Source organism: Physeter macrocephalus, chromosome 4 (assembly GCF_002837175.3).
Source record: "Physeter macrocephalus isolate SW-GA chromosome 4, ASM283717v5, whole genome shotgun sequence".
In the NCBI taxonomy this organism is placed as follows: domain Eukaryota; kingdom Metazoa; phylum Chordata; class Mammalia; order Artiodactyla; family Physeteridae; genus Physeter; species Physeter macrocephalus.
In genome coordinates, this window is record NC_041217.1 from 6,925,455 (window position 1) to 6,939,611 (window position 14,157).

Sequence of the window (14,157 nt, forward strand, 5' to 3'; positions counted from 1 at the left end):
TCGTGCCCCGGTCCGGGAAAATCCTACATGCCGCGGAGCGGCTGGGCCCGTGAGCCATGGCCGCTGAGCCTGCGCGTCCGGAGCCTGTGCTCCACAACGGGAGAGGCCACAACAGTGAGAGGCCCACATACCGCAAAAAAAAAAAAAAAAGAAAAGAAAAAGTTTATTTGATTTAAAATACAACATTTTTATTGCTAAATATTAAAGCCTGATTAAATGAATCAAAATTGAAGATTATAAAGTAGCCTAAAATTGTATTCAGAAATAAGAGTTTCAGAATATAATACAAATAATAAGAAATGGAAATAAATATAATGTTACACATTTACCCTTGAGGTGTTCAGAATATATGTGTACCCGAAGTTGTGATTTTGCTGCTAATCCATTGATGTAAGTTATCATTATTTATATTGTAAATCAGTAATAGATTCTATTTGTCACACACATACTTAACAAGATAACACTATACAAGATAAAAATGTACTTAGGTAAAAAGATACTTAAGAATATTTTTTAAGTTTATTTTGTATTTTTTTAATTCAAATGTGCTTAAACTTTGGATTTCATGATTTATCTGTTAACTGGTAATTTACATAGCTTGCAAAAAGTATAGCAGTATTAACCCCTTCTGCAATATTTTTTGTAGAAATAGAATAAACACTCCTAAAATATGTTGGAGTCACAAAAGATCCCAAATAGCCAAAGCAATCTTGAGAATGAAGAACAGAGCTGGAGGCATGACACTCCCCGATTTTAAACTGTATTATAATGCTATGGTAAAAAACCAAAAAACAGCAACAATAACAAAAAAATAGTATTCTATTGGCATAAAAACAGATACAGAGTTCAATGGAACAGAATGACAGCCCAGAAATAAACCCATGCATAGCGTATATTGTACATAATTTATGACAAAGGAAGCAAAAATATACACTGGGGAAAGTATAGTCTCTTCAATAAATGATGCTTGGAAAACTGGACACCCACATGCAAAAGAATGGAACAGCACCACTATCTTACACCATTCACAAAAAACAACTCAAAATGCTTTAAAGACTTGAATGTGAGATCAGAAACCATAAAACTTCTAGAAGAAAACATAGTGGATAAGCTCCTTGACATCACTCTTAGCAATATATTTTTGGATTGCATTCCAAAGCAATGGCAACAAAAGCAAAAATAAATAAGATTACATCAAACTAAAAACTTCTGCAAAACCAAAAAAACCTTCAAGAAAATAAAAAGGCAACCTCCTGAAAGGGATAGGGTACTTACAAATCATATATCCAATAAGTGGTTAATATAAAAAATATATAAAGAACTCATACAACTCAATATCAAAAAGCAAACAATCTGATTGAAAAATGAGCAGAGGACCTGAAAAGGCATTTTTCCAAAGAAGGTATACAGATCGCCAACAGGCACATGAAAAGATGCTTGACATCACTAATCAGCAGAGAAGTGCAAGTCAAAACCTCAATGAGTATCACCTGACATCTCCCAGAATGGCTATTATCAAAAAGACAAAAAATGATGTGTTGGCCAAGCTGTGTAGAAAAGGGAACCCTCCTACACTGTTGGTGGGAATGTAAATTGCTGCAGCCACTATGGCAAGCAGTATGGAGTTTTCTCACAAAAATTAAGAATAGAACTACCATATGACCCAGCAATTCCACTTCTGGATATTTATCTGGAGAAAATGAAAACACTAATTCAAAAGGACTGATGAACCCCTCTGTTCATTGCGGCATTATTTACAATAGCCAAGATATGGAAACAGCATTAAGTGTCCATTGATGGAGGAATTGATAAATTGTGAGATATAGATATAGATCTAGTTATATACACATATACATAGTGTAAATGTATACACTACTCAGTCATAAAAAGAAGGATGAAATATTGCCATTTTCAATAACATTGATGGGACTTGAGGGTATTATGCTAAGTGAAATAAGTCAGATGGAGGAAAACAAATACTGTATGATGTCACTTTTATGTAGAATCTAAAAACAAAACAAAGAAACAAATCAAAACAAAACTCATGGATACAGAGAACAGTTTGGTATTTGCCAGAGGAGAGGAACGTTGGGGGTTGGGCAAAATGGGTGAGGGGGGTTAATTGTATGGTGACAGATGGCAACTGGACTTAATATGTGATCATTTCCCAATGTATACAAATGTCAAATCATTTGTACACCTGAAACTAATAAAATGTTATATGTCAATTATAGTGTTTAAAAAGTGCAGCATATAAAAAGCATATATATATATATACATACACACACACACTTTATGTTAACCTAGCTAGCATATCTAAAGACTGAGATAATAAAAAATTAAGAGGAAGCTTAAAAGAAGTTGTCAAATATTAAAATAAATACATTGTACATATAGCCACAGTTACCATATGAGAACGAGTAATAACAAGCAATAAGATAAAAATATTTTTGTACAATAGGAATTAATTCTAAAAAAAATCCTTCAAAAAATCTTAAGGTAAATATTAGGGTAATTTTTTTTTTAAATCAGCCCAATATATGTTACATAATATTGCTCTGGATGTCAGATACAAAATTGTTAAAGATTATTTGTATTAAATACATTTCACAATTTTGTAAATTGTAAATTGAATTTATTAAACACAATAATGGATTCAAGAGTATTATTACCATCAATTTTCATAAATATAGCACAATTTATTTAAATGATATAAAATTGATTTAATATTTTTCTAAGGTTTTAACATCTTTACATCTTCATCTATAGAAATAATAAAATCAGAAAATGAAACCAAGTAAAACTAAAATTAGAAACATGTGAAAATCAATTCTCAGTTATTTCAAATATATGTGTATTATATGTACAAATATATGAATGTTTATACGTGTGTGTGTGTATATATATTCTACAGCACTTTGCCGGCTGTCTTCCTTTTTTTCTCTCATGTCAACATTATCGATAACTTTGTCACATTATTTGGTTAAAGATTATTGTTATTTTCTACTTAGATATATAATCATTGAGTTCCATATGTATTATTCTGTTCTACTTTTATATTTTGTAAAGCAGTAATGACTAGTTGTTGTCTGAAGTGCAGGAAACTTGATTATATTTCATCGTTTTCAGATAAGCCAAAGTTGTCCATTTCTCTAAGCTACAAAGATTGAATATTGAATTGGCTTCCTTCAAATGCATTTAGTGCTCCTCGTCTCTTAATGACAGTGATAATAAATAATGTCTAATATTGCACTGCTGAATTTTTTCTTTTTTGTTTGCCTTTATATATAATATGTTAACAGAGCGTATTAGTCAGGGTTCTCCAAAGAAACTGAACCAACTGTGCGTGTGTGTGTGTGTGTATGTGTGTGTGTGTGTGTGTGTGTGTGTGTGTGTGTGTGTGTGTATAGAGAGAGAGAGCTTGAGAGCAGAGAGAAGGAGATTTATTACAAGGAACTGACTCATGGGATTATAGAGGTGGACAAGTGGCCAGATCTGCAGCAGGCCGTTGGAGACCCAGAAGAGCCCACGGTGTGATTCCAGTCCAAAAGTCTGCTTGCTAGAGACCAGGAAGAGCGGATGTTTCAGTTCCAGGCTGAAGGCAGGAATAAAATGACGTCAGAGCTTGGAGAAGTCAAGCAGAAAGAATTCCATCTTCCTCCCCTTACTTGTCCTCTTGTTCTATTCAGTTGTGGGATGGGGCTCACCCACATCAGGAAGGTCAATCTGCTTTACTAGATCTCCTGATTCAAATGTCCATCTCATCCAGAATCACTCTCATGGACACACCCAGGGTAATGTTTGACCAAATATCTGGGCACCCATGGCCAGTTGACATGTAAAATTAACTATCACACAAAATATACTATTGATACCAGAAAAGCCTTATCAAAAGCCCAGGCTCTTTTGTTCAACTCTTCCAAAAGAATTTGGAACACAAAACACAAAGGAAAAATAAACACGCTGAAGCTGAGGAGTAAAGAGAACAAAGAAGCAGTGTATTTAGGTCAGAAGGGAAAGTTACACAGTCAGAGAAGTGTGCGGGCATCCTTGCGAGTGAGGGGTGCATCACAGCGTTCTTTGATCCCCCTTTTACTTTTAGCCCTTTGAATGGGTGGGGGTCTTTTTGATTAGGGGTGGAATATTCATTGAGGGGAGGGTTGAGGTGTGGTCTAGATTGCACCAGGTTGCATCAGCTCCCAGTCCTACACATTTTTCTCCTGAAGTCACTGTACACGCACTCTAAGAGTTGTTTTCCCTTAAATTTCCCCTTACTAGTCGACCACCACTCATGGAAGGTTGTACTCTTGCAGGAAGGGGGAACCCTTCCAGGACCCAAGAGCAGGCTCTTGTCTAATACTTGGAAATGAATTGTCCCAGGAGACACACGTACTGACAAAGCAGAAGACTTTGTTGGAAAGGGGAGCCCAGGCAGAGAGCAGTAGAATAAGGGAATACAGGAGAGATGCTCTGCCACGTGGCTTGCAGTCTCAGGTTTTATGGTAAATGGGGTGAGTTTCCAGGTTGTCTCTGGCCAGTCATCTTGCTTGGCCCATATTTGATCTGACTCAGGGTCCCTCCTGGTGGTGCACAGCTCTCAGACAAGATGGATTCCAGTGCGAGGGATTCCGGGAGCTTGTAGGACAATATTATGGACTGGCATTTCCTCCCTCCTTTTGGCCCCTCCCAAATTCTCCCAGTTAGTTTTATAAGACATATTATGGGCTGGCGTCTCCTCCTTCTTTGGGTCCCTCCTGAATTCTCCCAGTTAGTTTTCAGCAGCAGCACCATGTTCCTTATCTGGACCAGCTATTGTGAGACAACTCAGACAAGTGGTCATCATCATGCCTGGTCAAGGTGGGCGGTTTCGGTCAATGGTTCCCTAATAGTACAGGGTCATCAGCAACCTATGCATTTTTATTGCGCCTGCTCCAGAGTTTTCATGGTCAGAGTTTCTTGCTCGGATGCCACAAAGTTTATGTTTTAGATGGCATTCCTCCATGTCTCATGGCCTCCTTTAGTGCAAAACAAGGAGGTGGCTTGGCCTTCTGCCTAATGCCTATATATGAGGAGGCTGTCCTTGGGCCCCGCCCTGTCTTTCCTGCCACACTATTATAACTTTTATAATTGAATAGTAGAACAATATGGATTTGTCCTTTTAGTTCATCTTACCCTGAAAGTTCAATAAATGTGTTTGTCTGTGATTCTTTCTTCCTTTACTTTGCTGGTGTCAGTCAATGTGTGCATTCTCACCGGCCTCTGTCAGACAAAGAGAATAACTACAAAGCCTCAAAGCCTTAAGTAAGCAATGTAATAACTCCTAAAGTAACCTTGTGATCTGGAGAAACTTGCTCCTTACTTGTTCCCCTGCTTTCTTCAGTATCATATTTTCCAGACTCTAGCCCAGTTGGTCTTGTCACTAATTTTCCTCCCTGCCATTCTTTCCCTAACAGCCTCCCCGTCCTTAGAGAGCCTTTTCTTCCTGTAAAACAAACCACATCCCTCACTAGTCTCTGAATAATGCGCACTGACACCAGGCATCCTTTACATGCAACCTTAGTCACATAGCTCACTCTGGCAGGGTGTGGTGAAAAGAACATGAACTTTAGAAGTAGATAGGTCTAGGATCCCTTCCCTGCTTTATAATTACCGGTTGTGTGATCTTTTAAAAGGGACTTAACTCTTTCAAACTTTACTTTTCTCATTTGCAAGGTGGAGACAAAAATGCTGCCTCATAACTTTGTAATGAGGAAACATAGTATCAGGCATAGAGAAAAATCAGTCTCCTTTTTCTTTTGTCCAGTATTTACTGAGCATCTATGATATATGAGGCACTACAGCTGTCACCAGGGTTACTGGTTAAAAGACATGTCTTTACCATCAAAGAACTCACAGGCTAGGGAGGAGATATCATAAAAATAAATAACTACCAACAATGTGGAAATGTCTATGAAATAAGTAAGCCTATTGCATTATGTTTATTCAGGAGATATGTGCCAGTACTGGTCTGAAAGGATCAGAGATGGTTTTTTGAAGTGATAAAAATAAAGATTTGGAATGAGCAGAGTTTTCCAATAGAAAGCAGATCAGGAGGTCTTAGCATGTGCAACCTATGACATCCAAAGAGAGATGGTGACAACACATAGGATCTTAGAAGGACTGAACTTTATTTTACTCAGAATGGGGCTTGAGGAATCCAAAGAAAGCTTGTAGAATTAAGAGGGGGCCTGAGTATTCAAGGTCTAGGCACAGTAAATACATTAGTGTGTTTGAACTCTTATAGATATTTGTGTTATCACCATTGTAAAGATGAAACAGAAACAAAAATAAGCATTCCTTAAATCATAAAGCATTTAGGTTGCTGAGCCAAGGTTTATACCTTGGGAATCTAGCCCCATATCCAGTGCTTTAAACCAGCCTGCATTGTTCCTCTCCTCCAAGCTAATGCATTAAAGCATCCACTTGGGGCTCTTCCAGTTCTTTCCCTTTATTCATATAAATGTCAGTCAGATATTAAATCCTTGGACATGCTACTAATCCAAGTTACAGTATCATTGTTTTGCATGAGACAAATTAGCTATAAAAAAATCTAGGAGGTGCAACTCCAATTAATTAGAATTCAAGAGAATAGTTCCCTAAGGTGGACAGATTTTGTATTGCCATACAAAAATCTATACTTTATCTCTGTGCCAGCTCTAAACTGAGGAGTCTAGGTCCTGGTTAAAATCTTATGTGCAATATTTCAAGCCTGATCACAGGCAGTTACAAAGGCTTTACCCGGCAGGTTTCAAGTCTTTCCATAACAGACTTGGTGCACAGCTGATGCAATGCAGTCTCTAAACAGAGTTACAGTAAAGGATCCAGACCTGCCTGGCTGGTCACACTCTCCACTTACTTGTTTTCCTAGCCCTGGTGCCTTTGTTTTTAGATCTCTTTATCTGCAGTCTTTGGAAAAGGTCCTCCTCAGATGCCTCTGCTGAGAATTTATTACTGCACCATACTTGGGTCTTCTTGCCCACACGCAGTAAAGCCAATCTACTGATATTGGGCTGTGGTGAAGGAAAGGACAGAGTTTATTGTAGGCACCAAGCAAGGAGAACAGGGAGCTTGTTCTCTTAAGACCAGAACTCTCTGATGGTTTTCAGCGAAGGGGTTTTAAAGGCAGTGTGAGGGAGGGGGCTTCAGGGTACGTGATCAGCTCGTGCACAATTCTCGTATTGGTTGGCATCAAGGTGAAGTTTCAACCATCATCAACCCTCTGGTTTCAGCCAGTCTAGGGTCTATGTTATTGCACTCAGCAGTTTTCAACTGGTGGCGGGTCTACTTCCTATAAAAACAACTTAGGAATGTGTGTCAGGCCCTTGTCTATATCTTTCAGGGAACTGTGAGTTCAGTGATTCTGCTGTGTGGAAGATTTAGAGTCTAAATTATTACCAGTTTCCCAGCCCAACAGCTATTCTTTGTTTCTACATCTTCACATTTCCTAATTATTAACTCTTGAACCAGCTTTTAGAGACCCAAGGGAGGCCAGGGAGACTAAAGCAAAAGGCTTTTACTGCAAAGAACAGGGACACAGGGGCTTGTATACAGTTTCAACCTTCTTACTGGAGAGTAGGAGGAGCCCTTGAAGAAGATTTTCCCCACCTGACTCAGTCCTTTCCCACCCCAGTCCTTTCCCCCTGTAGCCCTCACACCACTTCAGGGTTCATAAAATTGCCAGAGCCTTTTGTTTGGTTTCCTCAACACTGAGATGCCCCCCATGTCTGCACTGATCCACCTGAACCTAGACCAGTGAGCTGTTCCAGGCTGAGTTGGTCTCATTTTAGACTCTTGCTTATACCATTATAGTTTGCAATTAACGCATTCATTTTTGACTTGTTGCTTTAATCAATTACTCCAACACCTGACAACTGAGCTTTATTTCTCCCAAATCAACTGAGCTCCTGACATAAACAGGAAATATTATATGCTTGTCAGTATAACAGAAATCTTTAATGCATGTAAATAAGCACAATTAAAGGAAGAAAAGTACAATTTATACTGAAGACATACTTGAATGAATGAATACACAGATTCCTTTACCAAATGGCACTATTATATTCTCAGTATTGGTAAAGGTAACAATTCTTTCTAAATGAACCTGTAAATTCAATGCAATCTCAATCAATGCGCTAACTCTAACCAAAGTTCAGTTGAATAGGGAGGGCTCAAACAATGTTAAAGCAATTTCATGAAAAATATAATACTTGCCAAAATTCTAATTCTTAAAATTATCACTGATCCCCAGTTATGGATTACGATGATTTATTTTGTATATTTGTTACTAAATACCTTGTAAGTTCTAAATTCCAATGACAATGCATGCTTTATATTTTTATGTAGGGATAAAAAGAAGTAAGAATACTTCCCTAGAGGGTCATGTATTTTGTATCTCTTTAATTCACTTTGATGAGACCTATAAATTAAAATGTTATACAATGATTAAAATATGTAAAAATAATGACTGCTTTACAGACTTGATTGATTATAGTAATTAAAAAAAAACAAGTGGCACAAATTTATGAGATGGTTAGGCAGAGTGTTGAAGAGAAAAAATTAGGGGAAGATGGAAGGCAAAGGGACACAGAGATGGATTAAGCAGAGAAAAGGGTTTATATTCTAGGATAATACAGAAACTACTGACCCTATAAGCAAAAATAGTAAAGAGACAGGGAGTTTAGACAATGGCCTTGTCTTTGGATAACTGTTTGAGTATTTAGTTTGAAATCACCAGGGACGCTTAGCTGAGTGAGTTAAAATGTAGTTACTATATTAGAGATAAAAGGGCTTAGTCTGCATACATTTAACATCACTTACTAATGATTCGGGGTGGTGTGAGACTAAAACAGTTTCAAATAATCAATGGACAGTCAGGGATTACGGTTCATTGAAAAGGACACATGTTCTTTTTAAATACAGGAATGATAATTAGGAACTGCTGGAGATGGAAATTTTGTAATTGCATACATTTTGTATGCAAATTAGATTTTAATTATAGAATTCCTCAAATATTTAGTTGTCCTTGTTAATGCTAATTGGTTTGGTAAATAGTTTTAACAAGGGAATTATGTATTGTAAAATTGTGTTTTCTAAATAAAAAGCCAGCTTTGGGTTAAAAGCACTCATTCTGAAATCAGACCACTTGGGTTGAATGCCTGACTCTGCTGTTGGTCAACATTTATGAACTTCGAGCAAGTTAATAAATTTGTGTGCCTATACGTGATCATCCTTATCACAGGATTAATATTAGTATCTATCTCATCAAGTAGTCATGAGGTTTAAATAGTCAACTGTGTTCAAAGTTTCCTTGATATCTGGTCCATATATTTAAATAGTTTGGCAAAATTTTAATCATGAGGATAATTTAAAGATGTATTAGTAATTGCTACAGAATTCATATACCTGTCATTTCCTTACTATACATTTTTCTCCTGAGTTGTAATTTTGATTTTAAATCCAAACCTCTTACTTTTAGGATAGATTTATATTGCATATATTGATAATGACATAAATCATAAATTTATTTCAATGTTTTCATAAAGTAAATATAAATAGTAATTTCTATTGCTAATATTTAAGGCTGAGATATTTGAACACATTTATGAGTGGTTTGATTATTTACTACATTCATATTAAAAAACATATAATTTGATCAAAGCATTTGAATGTTTAGCATCCTACTAGGTGTAATTACCTATAATATTTATTTATTTTTATTTTTTGTCTTTGCCAATGGTTTTTATTGGAGTAAAATTGCTTTACAATGTTGTGTTAGTTTCTGCTGTACAATGAAGTGAATCAGCTATATGTTTACCTATATCCCCTCCCTATTGGACCTCCCTCCCCCACTTCCCCTCCCCATCTAGGTCATCACAGAGCACCAAGCTGAGCTCCCTGAGCTATACAGCAGGTTCCCACTAGCTGTTTCACACATGGTAGTGTATTTATGTCAAGCCTAATCTCCTAATTCGTCCCACCCTCCCCTTCCCCCACTGTGTCCACATGTCTATTCTCTACGTCTACGTGTCAATTCCTGTCCTGCAAATAGGTTCATCTGTACCATTTTTCTAGATTCCACATATATGTGTTAATATACGATATTTGTTTTTCTGTTTCTGGCTTACTTCACTCTGTATGACAGACTCTAGGTCCATCTACATCTCTAAAAATGACCCAATTTTGTTCCTTTTTATGGCTGAGTAATATTCCATTGTATATGTGTACCACATCTTCTTTATCCATTCATCCATCATTGTACATTTAGGTTTTTTCTATGTCCTGGCTATTGTAAATAGTGCTGCAATGAACATTGGGGTACATATGTCCTTTTGAATTATGGTTTTCTCGGTATATGCCCAGTACTGGTATTGCTTGGTCATATTGTAGTTCTATTTTTAGTTTTCTGAGGAACCTCCATACATACTGTTCTCTGTAGTGGCTGTATAAAGTTACATTCCCACCAACAGTGCAAAAGAGTTCCCTTTTCTCCACACCCTCTCCAGCATTTATTGTTTGTAGAGTTTTTGATGATGGCCATTCTGACCCACCTCCTAAAGTAATGAAAATAAAACCAAAAATAAACAAATGGGACCTAATTAAACTTAAAAGCTTTTGCATAGCAAAGGAAACTATGAACAAGACAAAAAGACAACTCTCAGAATGGGAGAAAATATTTGGAAATGAAGCAACGGACAAAGGATTGATCTCCAAAATATACAAACAGCTCGTGTAGCTCAATATCAAAAAAACAAACAACCCAATTTAAAAATAGGCAGAAGCCCTAAATATACATTTCACCAAAGAAGATATACAGATGGCCAAGAGGCACATGAAAAGATGCTCAACATCACTAATTATTAGAGAAATGCAAATCAAAACTACCTATAATATTTAAATGACTATAATTTAGACCATGTGCCTCCTATGTCTGAATCTCTGCCTAAGAAATTAATCAGATGAATTAAATATTGTGCAAATGCTCCTATAAAGGAGATTTATGCCTTCAATCTCAGTAGGTTTGTAACTACAAATGTGTAGTTAGTTGGCATGCATTATCCTGACATTCAAGCACACCACACCTTTCCAACTAGATATATTTATTACCGCTTTATCTCAAGCACCCAAGTTACTTATTTGATCTTCTCTGTATACTATGTGTTCTAGGTACATTTTTATGATGGCCCGCAATGACTGCCACCTCCTAGAACTGACAAAGTACGTCATCGTATCCCCTTAAATTGAGGGTGGAACTGACAGAAAAACGTAGAAGTTATATGTCACTTCATGATTAGGTTACAAAAAGTTTGTGACTACTGTCTTGCAAGCAGACTCTATTAACTCCTCAGCTTACAGCTCTGATGAAGCAATTTGTCACATCGGAGAGACCATGATACGAGAAACCCAGGGTGACCTCTGGCCAACACTCACAAGAAAGTGAATGCTGCCAACAACCACTAGGTGCACAAGAAGGTGATCTTGCCCCATTAGAGCCTTCGGATGAGTCTGCAGATCCTGGGCTGACACTTAGATACCATCCTTGGGAGAGAGTGGGAAGCTGAGGACCTAGCCAAGCCATGGCCAACTTCCTGAATCACAGAAACTATGAACTGATAAAATGTATATTGTTTTAGGTCATTAATTCTTGAGCAATTTGTAACACAGCAATAGACAATAATACACTATGCCGCATAAGAATAACAATAATAATACTAATATCTGTAAGAATAAGAATAAGGATAAGGATAAAAATATCCCCCAGTGTCGTAAGTCAAAGTATTTCCTTACAATGGTACTTTGTAGTTTGATCAGTACAAATTCAATTCCAATCATAAAGCATCAAAATTTATTATAAAATATCCAGGAAAGTAAATACAAATATATTTTCAATACATTATAAGTTGTGTATATGTTAAATGTGAAGGACAGATCATAATTATATTTTGGGAAATTTTTTCACAGAGTAGTTTGAATCAGGCTTCTTAAAACAATGAGTCAAAAGAAGTTTTTGCGCAAGACACATGGTAATGTTCCTGTTATTTTCCTTTGACTATGCATAAAGAATTATCAGGTTCCAAGGACTCTCCCAGTCACACTTCTCAGTGTAATTATATAATCAAAATCACATGTCAATACTGCTATAATACTGCATAATAACTCAACCTTGACTTATTCACACTAATTGAGAAGCAGAATAGCAGCATCACTTTGAAGTTTTCTGACTGCTCCTTGTTAGTGTATCTCTTTGCCTCCTCTACAGAGGTAACAGCGATTGTAAATGTTATGGTTATCATCTTACTTTAAAAATAGTTTGTCACATGGAGGTTAAACAATACACTACTAAATAACCAAGAGATCAGTGAAGAAATCAAAGAGGAAATCAAAAAATACCTAGAAGCAAATGACAATGAAAAAACAACAACCCAAAACATATGGGATGAAGCAAAAGCACTTCTAAGAGGGAAGTTTATAGCAATACAATCCTACCTCAAGAAACAAGAAACATCTCAAATAAATAACCTAACCTTACACCTAAATCGATTAGAAAAAGAACAAAAAAAACCCCAAAGCTTTCAGAAGGAAAGAAATCATAAAGATCAGATCAGGAATAAATGAAAAAGAAATGAAGAAAACAATAGCTAAGATCAATAAAACTAAAAGCTGGTTCTTTGAGAAGATAAACAAAATTGATAAACCTTTGGCCAGACTCATCAAGAAAAAAGGGGAGAAGACTCAAATCAATAGAATTAGAAATGAAAAAGGAGAAATAACAACTGACACTGCAGAAACTAAAAGGATCATGAGAGATTACTAAAGCAACTGTATGCCAATAAAATGGACAACCTGGAAGAAATGGACAAATTCTTAGAAAAGCACACCCTTCTGAGACTGAACCAGGAAGAAATAGAAAATATAAAAAGACCAATCACAAGCACTGAAATTGAGACTGTGATTAAAAATCTTCCAACAAACAAAAGCCCAGGACCAGATGGCATCACAGGCGAATTCTATCAAACATTTACAGAAGAGCTAACACCTATCCTTCTGAAACTCTTCCAAAATGTAGCAGAGGGAGGAACGCTCCCAAACTCATTCTATGAGGCCACCATCACCCTGATGCCAAAAGCAGACAAAGATGTCACAAAGAAAGAAAACTACAGGCCAATACCACTAATATCAGGAACAAGAAAAGATTGCCCACTCTCACCGCTATTATTCAACATAGTTTTGGAAGTTTTAGCCACAGCAATCAGAGAAGAAAAAGACATAAAAGGAATCCAAATCGGAGAAGAAAAAGTAACACTGTCACTGTCTGCAGATAACATGATACTATACAAAGAGAATCCCAAAGATGCTACTAGGAAACTACTAGAGCTAATCAATGAATTTGGTAAAGCAGCAGGATATAAAATTAATGCACAGAAATCTCTTGCATTCCTATACACCAACAACAAAAATTCTGAAAGAGAAATTAAGGAAACACTCCCATTTACCATTGCAACAAAAAGAATAAAATATCTAGGAATAAACCTACCTAAGGAGACAAAAGACCTGTATGCAGAAAACTATGAGACACTGATGAAAGAAATTAAAGTTGATACAAACAAATGGATAGATATACCATGTTCTGGGATTGGAAGAATCAACATTGTGAAAATGACTATACTAACCAAAGCAATCTACAGATTCATGCTATCCCTATCAAACTACCAACGACATTTTTCCCAAAACTAGGACAAAAAACTTCACAATTGGTATGGAAACATAAAAGACCCTGAATAGCCAAAGCAATCTTGAGAAAGAAAAACGGAGCTGGAGGAATCAGGCTACCTGACTTCAGACTATAGTACAAAGCTACAGTAATCAAGACAGTATGGTACTGGCACAAAAACATAAATACAGATCAATGGAACAGGATAGAAAGCCCAGATATAAACCCACACACATATGGCCACCTAATTTTGATAAAGGAGGCAAGAATATACAATGGAGAAAAGACAACCTCTTCAATAAGTGGTAATGGGAAAACTGGACAGCTACATGTAAAAGAATGAAATTAGAACACTCCCTAACACCATACAAGAAAATAAACTCAAAATGGATTAAAGACCTAAATGTAAG